Consider the following 14,318-nt stretch of genomic DNA (forward strand, 5'->3'; position numbering starts at 1 on the left):
TCAGCAACTGATATATTAAATGCATTCCTATGACGTCCGATTATGTATAAAGATCTATGCTTCGTAAATACTAGTAATAGAGTAACCACCGAGAAAGTGAGCTGAAAGTCACTGAAGACTACAAACTCTTCCTTTGATTAGATAACAAAAGACAGCTCAAATTAGTATCTCTAAAAGTACATTATCGTAAACAACTGAGCCATGTCACAAAAATACCCCACAAATTTGAGTAAACAAATAATGGGTATGATATAAAATTTAAATTATCAGATTTATTAGTATAGATCAAATTATGTATTTTATTCAGTTACTGAAAATATAAAAGTCAGTAAAAAACTTCATATGATAATGCCCAATGAAATAAAACAATAACAATATTATGTATGTTTTAAATCATCATACCCTAGTTTGTAAATAGAAACAAATATAGCAATTACAAATTCTTATCTTATGGACGCATACAAGTTGTAAAATTACCACTTGGAAGTAGAGAAAGATGCGTACCACTTAGTAAACTTGCAACTAGCCTGGGCTCCATAAGATCTTGCTTCAAAAAAAGCCACTCAAATATAGACTAACCACAAAAAAATAACTGAGAAAAAAATAACTTGAGTTATTGTCAAAGCTATTATAGAAATGAGGTTTAGATTAAAATTATGAATATTAAACCAAATTTAAGCCAGTGATGACTTTGCAACTAACCTATCTACATTGTGGTGACATAAGTTCATTTATTTAGACCATCTCACATTATCAGTGGTACATCCAGTGCCTGACCCATAGTGACATTCAACATGCTCATACTCCTCAGTATAGAAATAATTTTGATACTTTTTCTTGCATCTAGTGTCAGATCACATGTGATCCTTACTTGAATAGACAGTATTAATGGTATTTATTGTGTTAATTAATCTTCATTAATTCAAATAAACTCAACACTACACTGGGATATGACATAGTCTCTTGAATAAACCTCAAGTTGTCCCTTGTGCTTTCTTACAGTAACTATGGAAAATGACTGAATAGTTAAGACAGAATTTTAATATCTATGCAGAATTTCCTTCGGTAGGTTTCCAGAAACACAGAATGTAGACATAAATATTATGTAAGGCCATAGAAACAAAACCCTGAAAAGACATAGTCAACTTTTCCCCTAGATGTTTTGGCTACTAAAAACCTGAATATTCTACTACTTTGGTTCCATTGTGTCAGTGTTAAAATTAATTTCATTGTTGATAAAAATAAAACGTGATTGTTATGTAATTATCCCAAAGCTTCCAATCTTTCAAAAAATGAAGATATAATTTTATTTCGATATTATAATATGATACATCATTTCTGCCTTCTCTTTTTTCTCTCTAAAACCTCTCACATAGTATAACCTCTCCTTACTTTCTTTCAGTCTCATGGTGTGTGCACATGTGTGTGTATGTGTGTGTGTCTGTGTGTGTGTATTCCAGTCTTAGGCTTTCATTGCTGTGGAGAAATATCATGACCAAGGCAACTCTTATAAGGAGAACATTTAATTGGACTTGGCTTACAGTGTCTGAGGTTTTGTCAATTATCATCACTGTGGGAAGCATGGCAGTGTGCAGGCAAACATGGTCTAAAACAAGAGTTCTAAAACTTCATCTGAAGGCAGCCAGGAGACTGGAATTCTTTACTGGGCAGAGTTGGAGCAAGAGGAAGTCTTCAATCCCCCACTCCCCACAGTGAAACACTTCCTCCAACAAGGCAACAACTACTCCAACAAGGCCACGCCTCCTAATACCACCACACCCTAAGGGCCAAACATTCAAACCAAGACAGTTCCTAAAGATGTATGCTCAGCTTTTTCTAAACACCAACGGAAAGATATGGAAATTCAGCCATTTACTACTTACTCTGGTGAATTGTACCACATAGATGAATCAGAAATTCTGTCACCACCCCCACCTATCTTGTCCATCTAAGCTTACCAAATTTATTTTGAAGATCTTTTACTGAAGTATTATTATCCATCTCCAAGTGTGTCTTATTTCCTGTTCTGTCTATGCTTTTCGATTCTACCACCTATCAAAATACATACCACACCTTTCATGAATGCCTACTAAGTTTTATTAACATTTTCAAACTGAAATGTATTGATTCAATCTAGTTGAGAAAAATGTGCCTGGTGTAGCTTCCTCACTTGTTCTTTACCTATATATAGTCTGCCAATCAGACTCAGGCTATTTCATGGATTATCTTTAGTTTAAGCTTCTCACAACCAAGAGTCCATTAACAAAGATATAACAAAGTTAGTAGGCTTAGTCATGATGAGAAAAGCAACCCAAAGGAAGTAAAGAAAATAATAATCACCCTCCGATCTTATCATCTTCTCATAGAACATGGTTAGTCCTACTGAAAGAACAAAGTCAAGTTTAGTTCACTGCTCCTTCATTAAATTTCTTTCAAATATGTCTATCTATATAATTCCTAGGTAATACTAGCTATCAAAATTATTATGGGAGACACCGCCGGAACCTGAAAGAAACAGACCGGATAAACAGTTCTCTGCACCCAAATCCCGTGGGAGGGAGAGCTAAACCTTCAGAGAGGCAGGCAAGCCTGGGAAACCAGAAGTGACTGCTCCCTGCACACACATCTCGGACGCCAGAGGAAAAAGCCAAAGACCATCTGGAACCCTGGTGCACTGAAGTTCCCGGAAGGGGCGGAACAGGTCTTCCTGGTTGCTGCCGCTGCAGAGAGCCCGTGGGCAGCACCCCACGAGCGAACCTGAGCCTCGGGACCACAGGTAAGACCAAATTTTCTGCTGCAAGAAAGCTGCCTGGTGAACTCAAGACACAGGCCCACAGGAACAGCTGAAGACCTGTAGAGAGGAAAAACTACACGCCAGAAAGCAGAACACTCTGTCCCCATAACTGACTGAAAGAGAGGAAAACAGGTCTACAGCACTCCTGTCACACAGGCTTATAGGACAGTCTAGCCACTGTCAGAAATAGCAGAACAAAGTAACACTAGAGATAATCTGATGGCGAGAGGCAAGCGAAGGAACCCAAGCAACAGAAACCAAGACTACATGCCATCATCGGAGCCCAATTCTCCCACCAAAACAAACATGGAATATCCAAACACACCAGAAAAGCAAGATCTAGTTACAAAATCATATTTGATCATGATGCTGGAGGACTTCAAGAAAGACATGAACACACTTAGGGAAGCACAGGAAAACATTAATAAACAAGTAAAAGCCTACAGAGAGGAATCGCAAAAATCCCTGAAAGAATTCCAGGAAAACACAATCAAACAGTTGAAGGAATTAAAAATGGAAATAGAAGCAATCAAGAAAGAACACATGGAAACAACCCTGGATATAGAAAACCAAAAGAAGAGACAAGGTGCTGTAGATACAAGCCTCACCAACAGAATTCAAGAGATGGAAGAGAGAATCTCAGGAGCAGAAGATTCCATAGAAATCATTGACTCAACTGTCAAAGATAATGTAAAGCGGAAAAAGCTACTGGTCCAAAACATACAGGAAATCCAGGACTCAATGAGAAGATCAAACCTAAGGATAATAGGTATAGAAGAGAGTGAAGACTCCCAGCTCAAAGGACCAGTAAATATCTTCAACAAAATCATAGAAGAAAACTTCCCTAACCTAAAAAATGAGATACCCATAGACATACAAGAAGCCTACAGAACTCCAAATAGATTGGACCAGAAAAGAAACACCTCCCGTCACATAATTGTCAAAACACCAAACGCACAAAATAAAGAAAGAATATTAAAAGCAGTAAGGGAAAAAGGTCAAGTAACATATAAAGGGAGACCTATCAGAATCACACCAGACTTCTCGCCAGAAACTATGAAGGCCAGAAGATCCTGGACTGATGTCATACAGACCCTAAGAAAACACAAATGCCAGCCCAGGTTACTGTATCCAGCAAAACTCTCAATTAACATTGATGGAGAAACCAAGATATTCCATGACAAAACCAAATTGACACAATATCTTTCTACAAATCCAGCACTACAAAGGATAATAAATGGTAAAGCCCAACATAAGGAGGCAAGCTATACCCTAGAAGAAGCAAGAAACTAATCGTCTTGGCAACAAAACAAAGAGAATGAAAGCACACAAACATAACCTCACATCCAAATATGAATATAAAGGGAAGCAATAATCACTATTCCTTAATATCTCTCAATATCAATGGCCTCAACTCCCCAATAAAAAGACATAGATTAACAAACTGGATACGCAATGAGGACCCTGCATTCTGCTGCCTACAGGAAACACACCTCAGAGACAAAGACAGACACTACCTCAGAGTGAAAGGCTGGAAAACAACTTTCCAAGCAAATGGTCAGAAGAAGCAAGCTGGAGTAGCCATTCTAATATCAAATAAAATCAATTTCCAACTAAAAGTCATCAAAAAAGATAAGGAAGGACACTTCATATTCATTAAAGGAAAAATCCACCAAGATGAACTCTCAATCCTAAATATTTATGCCCCAAATACAAGGGCACCTACATACGTAAAAGAAACCTTACTAAAGCTCAAAACACACATTGCACCTCACACAATAATAGTGGGAGACTTCAACACCCCACTCTCATCAATGGACAGATCATGGAAACAGAAATTAAACAGTGATGTCGACAGACTAAGAGAAGTCATGAGCCAAATGGACTTAACGGATATTTATAGAACATTCTATCCTAAAGCAAAAGGATATACCTTCTTCTCAGCTCCTCATGGTACTTTCTCCAAAATTGACCATATAATTGGTCAAAAAACGGGCCTCAACAGGTACAGAAAGATAGAGATAATCCCATGCATGCTATCGGACCACCACGGCCTAAAACTGGTCTTCAATAACAATAAGGGAAGAATGCCCACATATACGTGGAAATTGAACAATGCTCTACTCAATGATAACCTGGTCAAGGAAGAAATAAGGAAAGATATTAAAAACTTTTTAGAATTTAATGAAAATGAAGATACAACATACCCAAACTTATGGGACACAATGAAAGCTGTGCTAAGAGGAAAACTCATAGCACTGAGTGCCTGCAGAAAGAAACAGGAAAGAGCATATGTCAGCAGCTTGACAGCACACCTAAAAGCTCTAGAACAAAAAGAAGCAAATACACCCAGGAGGAGTAGAAGGCAGGAAATAATCAAACTCAGAGCTGAAATCAACCAAGTAGAAACAAAAAGGACCATAGAAAGAATCAACAGAACCAAAAGTTGGTTCTTTGAGAAAATCAACAAGATAGATAAACCCTTAGCCAGACTAACGAGAGGACACAGAGAGTGCGTCCAAATTAACAAAATTAGAAATGAAAAGGGAGATATAACTACAGATTCAGAGGAAATTCAAAAAATCATCAGATCTTACTATAAAAACCTATATTCAACAAAATTTGAAAATCTTCAGGAAATGGACAATTTCCTAGACAGATACCAGGTATCGAAGTTAAATCAGGAACAGATAAACCAGTTAAACAACCCCATAACTCCTAAGGAAATAGAAGCAGTCATTAAAGGTCTTCCAACCAAAAAGAGCCCAGGTCCAGACGGGTTTAGTGCAGAATTCTATCAAACCTTCATAGAAGACCTCATACCAATATTATCCAAACTATTCCACAAAATTGAAACAGATGGAGCACTACCGAATTCCTTCTACGAAGCCACAATTACTCTTATACCTAAACCACTCAAAGACACAACAAAGAAAGAGAACTTCAGACCAATTTCCCTTATGAATATCGACGCAAAAATACTCAATAAAATTCTGGCAAACCGAATTCAAGAGCACATCAAAACAATCATCCACCATGATCAAGTAGGCTTCATCCCAGGCATGCAGGGATGGTTTAATATACGGAAAACCATCAACGTGATCCATCATATAAACAAACTGAAAGAACAAAACCACATGATCATTTCATTAGATGCTGAGAAAGCATTTGACAAAATTCAACACCCCTTCATGATAAAAGTCCTGGAAAGAATAGGAATTCAAGGCCCATACCTAAACATAGTAAAAGCCATATACAGCAAACCAGTTGCTAACATTAAACTAAATGGAGAGAAACTCGAAGCAATCCCACTAAAATCAGGGACTAGACAAGGCTGCCCACTCTCTCCCTACTTATTCAATATAGTTCTTGAAGTTCTAGCCAGAGCAATCAGACAACAAAAGGAGATCAAAGGGATACAGATCGGAAAAGAAGAAGTCAAAATATCACTATTTGCAGACGATATGATAGTATATTTAAGTGATCCCAAAAGTTCCACCAGAGAACTACTAAAGCTGATAAACAACTTCAGCAAAGTGGCTGGGTATAAAATTAACTAAAATAAATCAGTTGCCTTCCTCTATACAAAAGAGAAACAAGCCGAGAAAGAAATTAGGGAAACGACACCCTTCATAATAGACCCAAATAATATAAAGTACCTCGGTGTGACTTTAACCAAGCAAGTAAAAGATCTGTACAATAAGAACTTCAAGACACTGAGGAAAGAAATTGAAGAAGACCTCAGAAGATGGAAAGATCTTCCATGCTCATGGATTGGCAGGATTAGTATAGTAAAAATGGCCATTTTACCAAAAGCAATCTACAGATTCAATGCAATCCCCATCAAAATACCAATCCAATTCTTCAAAGAGTTAGACAGAACAATTTGCAAATTCATCTGGAATAACAAAAAACCCAGGATAGCTAAAGCTATCCTCAACAATAAAAGGACTTCAGGGGGAATCACTATCCCTGAACTCAAGCAGTATTACAGAGCAATAGTGATAAAAACTGCATGGTATTGGTACAGAGACAGACAGATAGACCAATGGAATAGAATTGAAGACCCAGAAATGAACCCACACACCTATGGTCACTTGATTTTTGACAAAGGAGCCAAAACCATCCAATGGAAAAAAGATAGCATTTTCAGCAAATGGTGCTGGTTCAACTGGAGGGCAACATGTAGAAGAATGCAGATCGATCCATGCTTATCACCCTGTACAAAGCTTAAGTCCAAGTGGATCAAGGACCTCCACATCAAACCAGACACACTCAAACTAATAGAAGAAAAACTAGGGAAGCATCTGGAACACATGGGCACTGGAACAAATTTCCTGAACAAAACACCAATGGCTTATGCTCTAAGATCAAGAATCGACAAATGGGATCTCATAAAACTGCAAAGCTTCTGTAAGGCAAAGGACACGGTGGTTAGGACAAAACGGCAACCAACAGATTGGGAAAAGATCTTTACCAATCCTACAACAGATAGAGGCCTTATATCCAAAATATACAAAGAACTCAAGAAGTTAGACCGCAGGGAAACAAATAACCCTATTAAAAAATGGGGTTCAGAGCTAAACAAAGAATTCACAGCTGAGGAATGCCGAATGGCTGAGAAACACCTAAAGAAATGTTCAACATCTTTAGTCATAAGGGAAATGCAAATCAAAACAACCCTGAGATTTCACCTCACACCAGTGAGAATGGCTAAGATCAAAAACTCAGGTGACAGCAGATGCTGGCGAGGATGTGGAGAAAGAGGAACACTCCTCCATTGTTGGTGGGATTGCAGACTGGTAAAACCATTCTGGAAATCAGTCTGGAGGTTCCTCAGAAAATTGGACATTGAACTGCCTGAGGATCCAGCTATACCTCTCTTGGGCATATACCCAAAAGATGCCTCAACATATAAAAGAGACACGTGCTCCACTATGTTCATCGCAGCCTTATTTATAATAGCCAGAAAATGGAAAGAACCGAGATGCCCTTCAACAGAGGAATGGATACAGAAAATGTGGTACATCTACACAATGGAATATTACTCAGCTATCAAAAACAACGAGTCTATGAAATTCGTAGGCAAATGGTTGGAACTGGAAAATATCATCCTGAGTGAGCTAACCCAATCACAGAAAGACATACATGGTATGCACTCATTGATAAGTGGCTATTAGCCCAAATGCTTGAATTACCCTAGATCCCTAGAACAAACGAAACTCAAGACGGATGATCAAAATGTGAATGCTTCACTCCTTCTTTAAATGAGGAAAAAGAATACCCTTGGCTGGGAAGGGAGAGGCAAAGATTAAAACAGAGACTGAAGGAACACCCATTCAGAGCCTGCCCCACAGGTGGCCCATACATATACAGCCACCCAATTGGACAAGATGGATGAAGCAAAGAAGTGCAGACCGACAGGAGCCGGATGTAGATCGCTCCTGAGAGACACAGCCAGAATACAGCAAATACAGAGGCGAATGCCAGCAGCAAACCACTGAGCTGAGAATAGGTCCCCCGTTGAAGGAATCAGAGAAAGAACTGGAAGAGCTTGAAGGGGCTCGAGACCCCAAAAGTACAACAATGTCAAGCAACCAGAGCTTCCAGGGACTAAGCCACTACCTAAGGACTATATATGGACTGACCCTGGACTCTGACCCCATAGGTAGCAATGAATATCCTAGTAAGAGCACCAGTGGAAGGGGAAGCCCTGGGTCCTGCTAAGACTGAACCCCCAGTGAACTAGACTATGGGGGGAGGGCGGCAATGGGGGGAGGGTTGGGAGGGGAACACCCATAAGGAAGGGGAGGGGGGAGGGGGATTTTGCCCGGAAACCGGGAAAGGGAATAACACTTGAAATGTATATAAGAAATACTCAAGTTAATAAAAAAAATAAATAAATAAAAAAAATTATTATGATTATTATCTTATATATCATATTTTTAACAGAATTTCAGATCCCTAATAACAAGTACAGTGGGTCTTTTTATTTTCTTTATTTCCCATTGAGGTAACACAGCATTTCACTGTAATAAATAAGCAGGTAAAGTAAAATAACTGGTACTTATTTTATTGTTATCTGAATTTTCATGTTTTAATTTTTATAAAAATTTCCATCTATCATTATTGTGCCAGATGAAACCAAAAATGCAACCTACACGTTTCATTGGGTGCTTATTAATATTACAATGTGAGATTAAGAAGGTCCTTAATTTGCTGATATCAGGTTCTGTGTTGGACAATATCCTATCTATGCACACAATGGCATTCTAAGCCTGAGTTTCCCATAGGAAACATTATGTGCCTTCAAGAGAGGAAAGGAAAAAAATCATCAGGGCATGCCAAGCAGGATGTCACTTACACTCGATTGGCCACATCGTCAAGGTTCATTTCCATTAAGCTTTATGTCAGTTCAGAAACTTTACACATGAGGCCTTGTGTACCAGTCTACCACTGCTGACTGCCCTGGGGCTAGCCCAGAGTCCCAATCTTGTCATCGGTTTTCCGTAATGCCATTGTGAGAATTAGTTGCATATGCTGGCCAGCCTCACCATTTGAGACAGGGCTGTGGTTTGGTTTTATTTTAATAAGTCACTCTCTTCCTTTACATTTATTTTCTTTGACATATTTAGATAATAGGAAGATTAAAAACAAGAAGAGTCATACATAATGGTAACTACGTAGATTATATATAGATCAGTAGGGTAGAAGGAATTAGTGACTTCTATAACTCGATTGCGAGAAAGATTTTGCTTCCGTTTTCTGTCTAATGTGTCTTAAATCTGTCATGAAAAGTACATGAGAGACATATCCAAACTGTTTTTCAACAGGGAGCACATCTAACTACCAGTATTAGCTCTAAAACTTTCAGCACCTGTAGCATTAGAGATAGGGTACAAGGGTTATATAGACATGTATGCAAATATATGATGATGAGCATGTTCTACACTTTTTTTTTGTTTAAGAAGTGTGAATATCTCCAACGACTTACTACTTTATGATCAATCTTATGAGCTTTTTCATTTGCATGATGTTATCTGAGGGTAAATTGTCCTCTTGCAAATATTGTCTTTATCCAAGTTAGTTTGTACAGTAGCTATTAATCATTATGTATGTTGTCATGATGTCATAAATGAACAATTCCATGCCTAATAGGTCACAGTCACAATGTATTTAGAGTGAAAATATCAGACCAAACTTTCTTCAGCTTATGATTATAAAGTGAAAAGGAAATAGAAATGAATGTTGTGTTTTGGCATGAGGATCTTACCCAAAGTATCCTGGCAAGCGAGCACGTTAAATAAGGAATCCTCTAACTATAACCTAAAGACAAGAAGTTCCATGGTATTAGAATTATGGTGGTTCATATATTTGAATACTTCATGCCTAGTGGTGGAACTGCTTGGGAAGGATTTAGAAATAAGGTCTTGTTGGAGAAGGTATGTCACTAGGGGTTATCTTTGGGGTTCTAAAAACTCCTAGCCATTCCCACTAGATTTCAATCTCTGTTTCATGATGTGTCTCAAAATGTGGACTTCTGGGCTATTGCTCTAGTATCATGCTTGCCATGTACTACCATGCTCCCTGCCACGATGGTCATGTACTATAACTCTGAAACCATAAGTCGCTTCTATAAGGTGCTTTGGTAATTGTGTCTTACCACAACAATAGAAAAGTAATTAGGGCAAAGGTAATAAATGTTTTATGGTGCATTAATTTATTATGGGTCAATAATTTCAAACATTTAATGGTGGCCTGATAGAAGGGAAATGATAATATAATACAAACAATATTGTTTGATTTAGTAGGCTGGGAGAAAATATGAAGAGTACAACTATGTTTCCACACTGTAAGTATCTTTTCTTTTTTATTGTATATTTTAAGTATTTACATTTCAAATGTTATCCCATTTCCCTGGTTCCACTGTCTCCAATCCTCCCTCCCCTTGCTCTATGAGGATGCTCCCAATCCCACCTCACCACCCTGGCATTCCCTACACTGGGGTATCTAGTCTTCACAGGACCAAAAACTTCTGCTATTAATTCCAGACAATGCTATCCTCTGCTACATATGTGGCTGAAGCCATGGGTCCCTCAACCCCCATGTGTAATCTTTGGTTGGTGGTTTCCTCCCTGGGAGTTCTGGGGTATCTGGTTTGTTGATATTGTTGTTCTTCCTATGCGGTTGCAAACCCCTTCAGCTCCTTCAGTCCTTTCTCTAACTCCTCCATTAGGGTCCCTGTGCTCAGCACAATGCTTAGCTGCAAGCATCCTCATCTGTATCAGTAGGGCTCTGGCAGAGCCTCTCAGGACACATCCATATCAGGCTTCTGTCAGCAATCACTTCTTGGCATCAGCAATAATGACTAGGTTTGGTGGCTACATATGAGATGGATCCCCAGGTGGGGCAGTCTCTGGATGGCCTTTCCTTCAGTCTCTGTTCTATTCTTTGTCCCTGTATTTCCTTTAGACAGAAGCAATTTTGGGTTAAAAATTTGAGAAATGTGGGTGGCACAAGCCCACAACTGGGGGCCTTGCCTAACCTCTGGATGTGGTTCTCCCTCCCCTTAGTTAGGATTTTCAGCTAATCGCATCCCTTTTAGAACCCCAGTTCTCCATCCCTGTTTGCTACACACCTCTATATATCATCCATGTCTCCTCGCTACCTGTTTCTACTACCTTTGAACCCTCCCCCTCCTCTCTTCTTCCCAAGTCCTTCCCATCCTCTACTTCCCTTGAATATTTTGTTCTCCTTTCTAAGAAAGAATATTTTGGTCTTCCTTCTCCTTGAGCGCCATATGGTTTTTGAATTTATATTGGGTATTCTAAGATTTGGGGCTAATATCAACTTAGCAGTGAGTACATATCTTATGTGTTCTTTTGTGACCAGGTTACTCATTCAAGATGATATTTTCCAGTTCCATGCACTTGCCTAAGAATTTCATGAAGTCATTGCTTTTAAAAGATGAATAGTACTCCATTGTGTAAATGTTAGATGTTCTGTATCCATTCCTCTGTTGTAGGGCATCTGGGTTCTTTCCAGCTTCTGGCTATTGTAAATAAGGCTGCTATGAGCATAGTGGAGCATATGTCCTTGTTATGTTAGAACAACTTTCCAGTATATGATCAGGAGTTGTATAGTTCAGTCCTCAGGTAGTACTATGTCCAATTTTCTGAAGAACTACCGGACTGGTTTCCAGAATGGTTGAACCAGTTTGCAGTCCCACCAACAATGGAGGAGTGTTTCTCTTTCTCCTTTCCTAGGCAGCTCTGTTGTCGCCTGAGTTTTTGATTTTAGCCGTTCTGCTGGTTGGAGGTGGAATCGCAGAGTTGTTTTCATTTGCATTTCCCTGCTGACTAAGTGTGTTGAATGTTTCTTTATGAGCTTCTCAGCCATTCAGTATTGCTCAGTGGAGAATTCTGTGTTTAACTCTGTACCCCAGCCTTTAATAGGATTATTTGCATTTCTGGAGTCTAATATCTTGAGTTTTTTGTATACATTAAATTGCTCTCTACTAGATGTAGGATTGCTAAAGATCTTTTCCTAATCTCTTTGCTGCCCTTTTGTCCTATTGAAAGTGTCCTTTGCCTTATAGAAGTTTTGCAATTTTATGAGGTTCTATTTGTCGATTCTGGATCTTAGACCATAAGCCATTGGTGTTCTGTTGAAAATTTCCCGTGTCTATGTGTCTCACCCAATTTTTCTTCTATTACCTTCAGAATATATGGTTTTATGTGAGGTCCTTGATCCACTTGGACTTGATCTTTGTACAAGGCAGTTAGAATTGCTCGACTTGCATTCTTCTGCATGCTGACTGTCGCGCCCACCTCGTCCGGCAAGGAAGACGCAACACGGTTGGATTCTTCTCAACAGCCTTTACTGCAGGAGACCTTCTTTGTTGATACAGGGAGGCGGCGGCAGCCAGCCCTAAGTGTTACAGCTCCAAGTGTTACAGCTCCAAGTGTTACAGCTTTAAGTGTTACTGCGCCGAGCGGCAAAGCCGCTCGGCTTATATACACAACAGTATGCTAATCTTCTTTCAGGGATTGGTGGGGCACGAGTCACCCCACTGCCATCCCAGCTACTTGTCCTCCAGAGATTGGCGAGGCATGAACTCCCATTTAGCATAGTACCGCCCCAGCCAGACTGACATCAGGTGCAAAACTCCACGCATGCTCAGTACTGTTGTTAGGAGGGCGCCAGATTCACCTCATTATCATACAGCTGTCGCACCGCTCCCTACAGCTGACTACCAGTTGAATCAGCACCATTTGTTGAAATGCTGCCTTTTTTTCTAACGGAAAATGTCTGGGGCTTTATTTTTTGGTTGGGAGACTTTTAATGACTGCTTCTATTTCTTCAGGGGTTAGGGGACTCTTCAGATGGTTTATCTGATCCTGATTTAAGTTTGGTACCTGGTAACTGTCTAGAAAATTGTCCATTTCATCCAGATTTTCCAGTTTTGTTGAGAATAGGCTGTTGTAGAAGAATCTGATGATTTTTTTAATTTCCTCAGTTCATGTTGTTATGTCTCCTTTCTTATTTATGGTTTTGTTAATTTGGATAATGCCTCTGTGCTTTCTGGTTAGTCTAGCTAAGGGTTTATCTATCTTGTTCATTTCTCAAAAATGTAGCTCCTGGTTTTGTTGATTATTTGTATAGTTCTCTTTGTTTCTACTTGGAAGATTTCAGTCCTGAGTTTGATTATTTTCTGCCATCTACTCCTCTTGGATGTATTTGCTTTTTGGATGTATTTGTTCTAGAACATTCAGGTGTGCTGTCAAGCAATAGTGTATGCTCTTTCCACTTTTTATTTGCAGACACTCTAAGCTATGAGTTTTCCTCTTAGTACTGCATTAATTGTGTCCCATAAGTTAAGGTATACTGTGCTTTCATTTTCATTAAATTCTAAAAAATCTTTAACTTCTTTCCTTATTTCATCTTTGACCAATGTATCATTGAGTAGAGCATTGATCAATTAGGTGTATGTGGTTTTCTGTCATTTTGTTGTTACTGAAGATGAGCCTTTGTTTATGTGATCTGATGCATGCCATTATTTCAATCCGTGTCTGTGGAGGCCTGTTTTGTGACCGTTTATACAGTCAATTTTGGAGAAGGCGCCATGAGGTGCTGAGAAGAATGTATATTCTTTTGTTTTAGGATGAAATATTCTATAGATATCTGCTAAATCCATATGGCTCATAACATCTGTTAGTTTCATTGTGTTTCTTTTTAGTTTCTGTTTCCATGTTCTGTCCATTGATGAGAGTTGAGGGTTGAATTCTCTCACTAATATTGTGTGAGGTTCATTGTTTGTTCTGAACCTTAGTGAAAGTTTCTTTTATGAATGTGTGTGCCCTTTCATTTGGAGCATAGATGTTCAGAATTGAGCGCTCATCTTGCTATATTTTTCCTTTGATGAGTACAAAGTATCTTTCCTTATCATTTTTGGTAACTTTCAGTGGAAGGTCAATTTTATTTGATATTAGATGCCTACACCAGCTTGTTTCTTGGGTCCATT

Source organism: Rattus norvegicus, chromosome 9 (assembly GCF_036323735.1).
Source record: "Rattus norvegicus strain BN/NHsdMcwi chromosome 9, GRCr8, whole genome shotgun sequence".
Classification (NCBI taxonomy): Eukaryota; Metazoa; Chordata; class Mammalia; order Rodentia; family Muridae; genus Rattus; species Rattus norvegicus.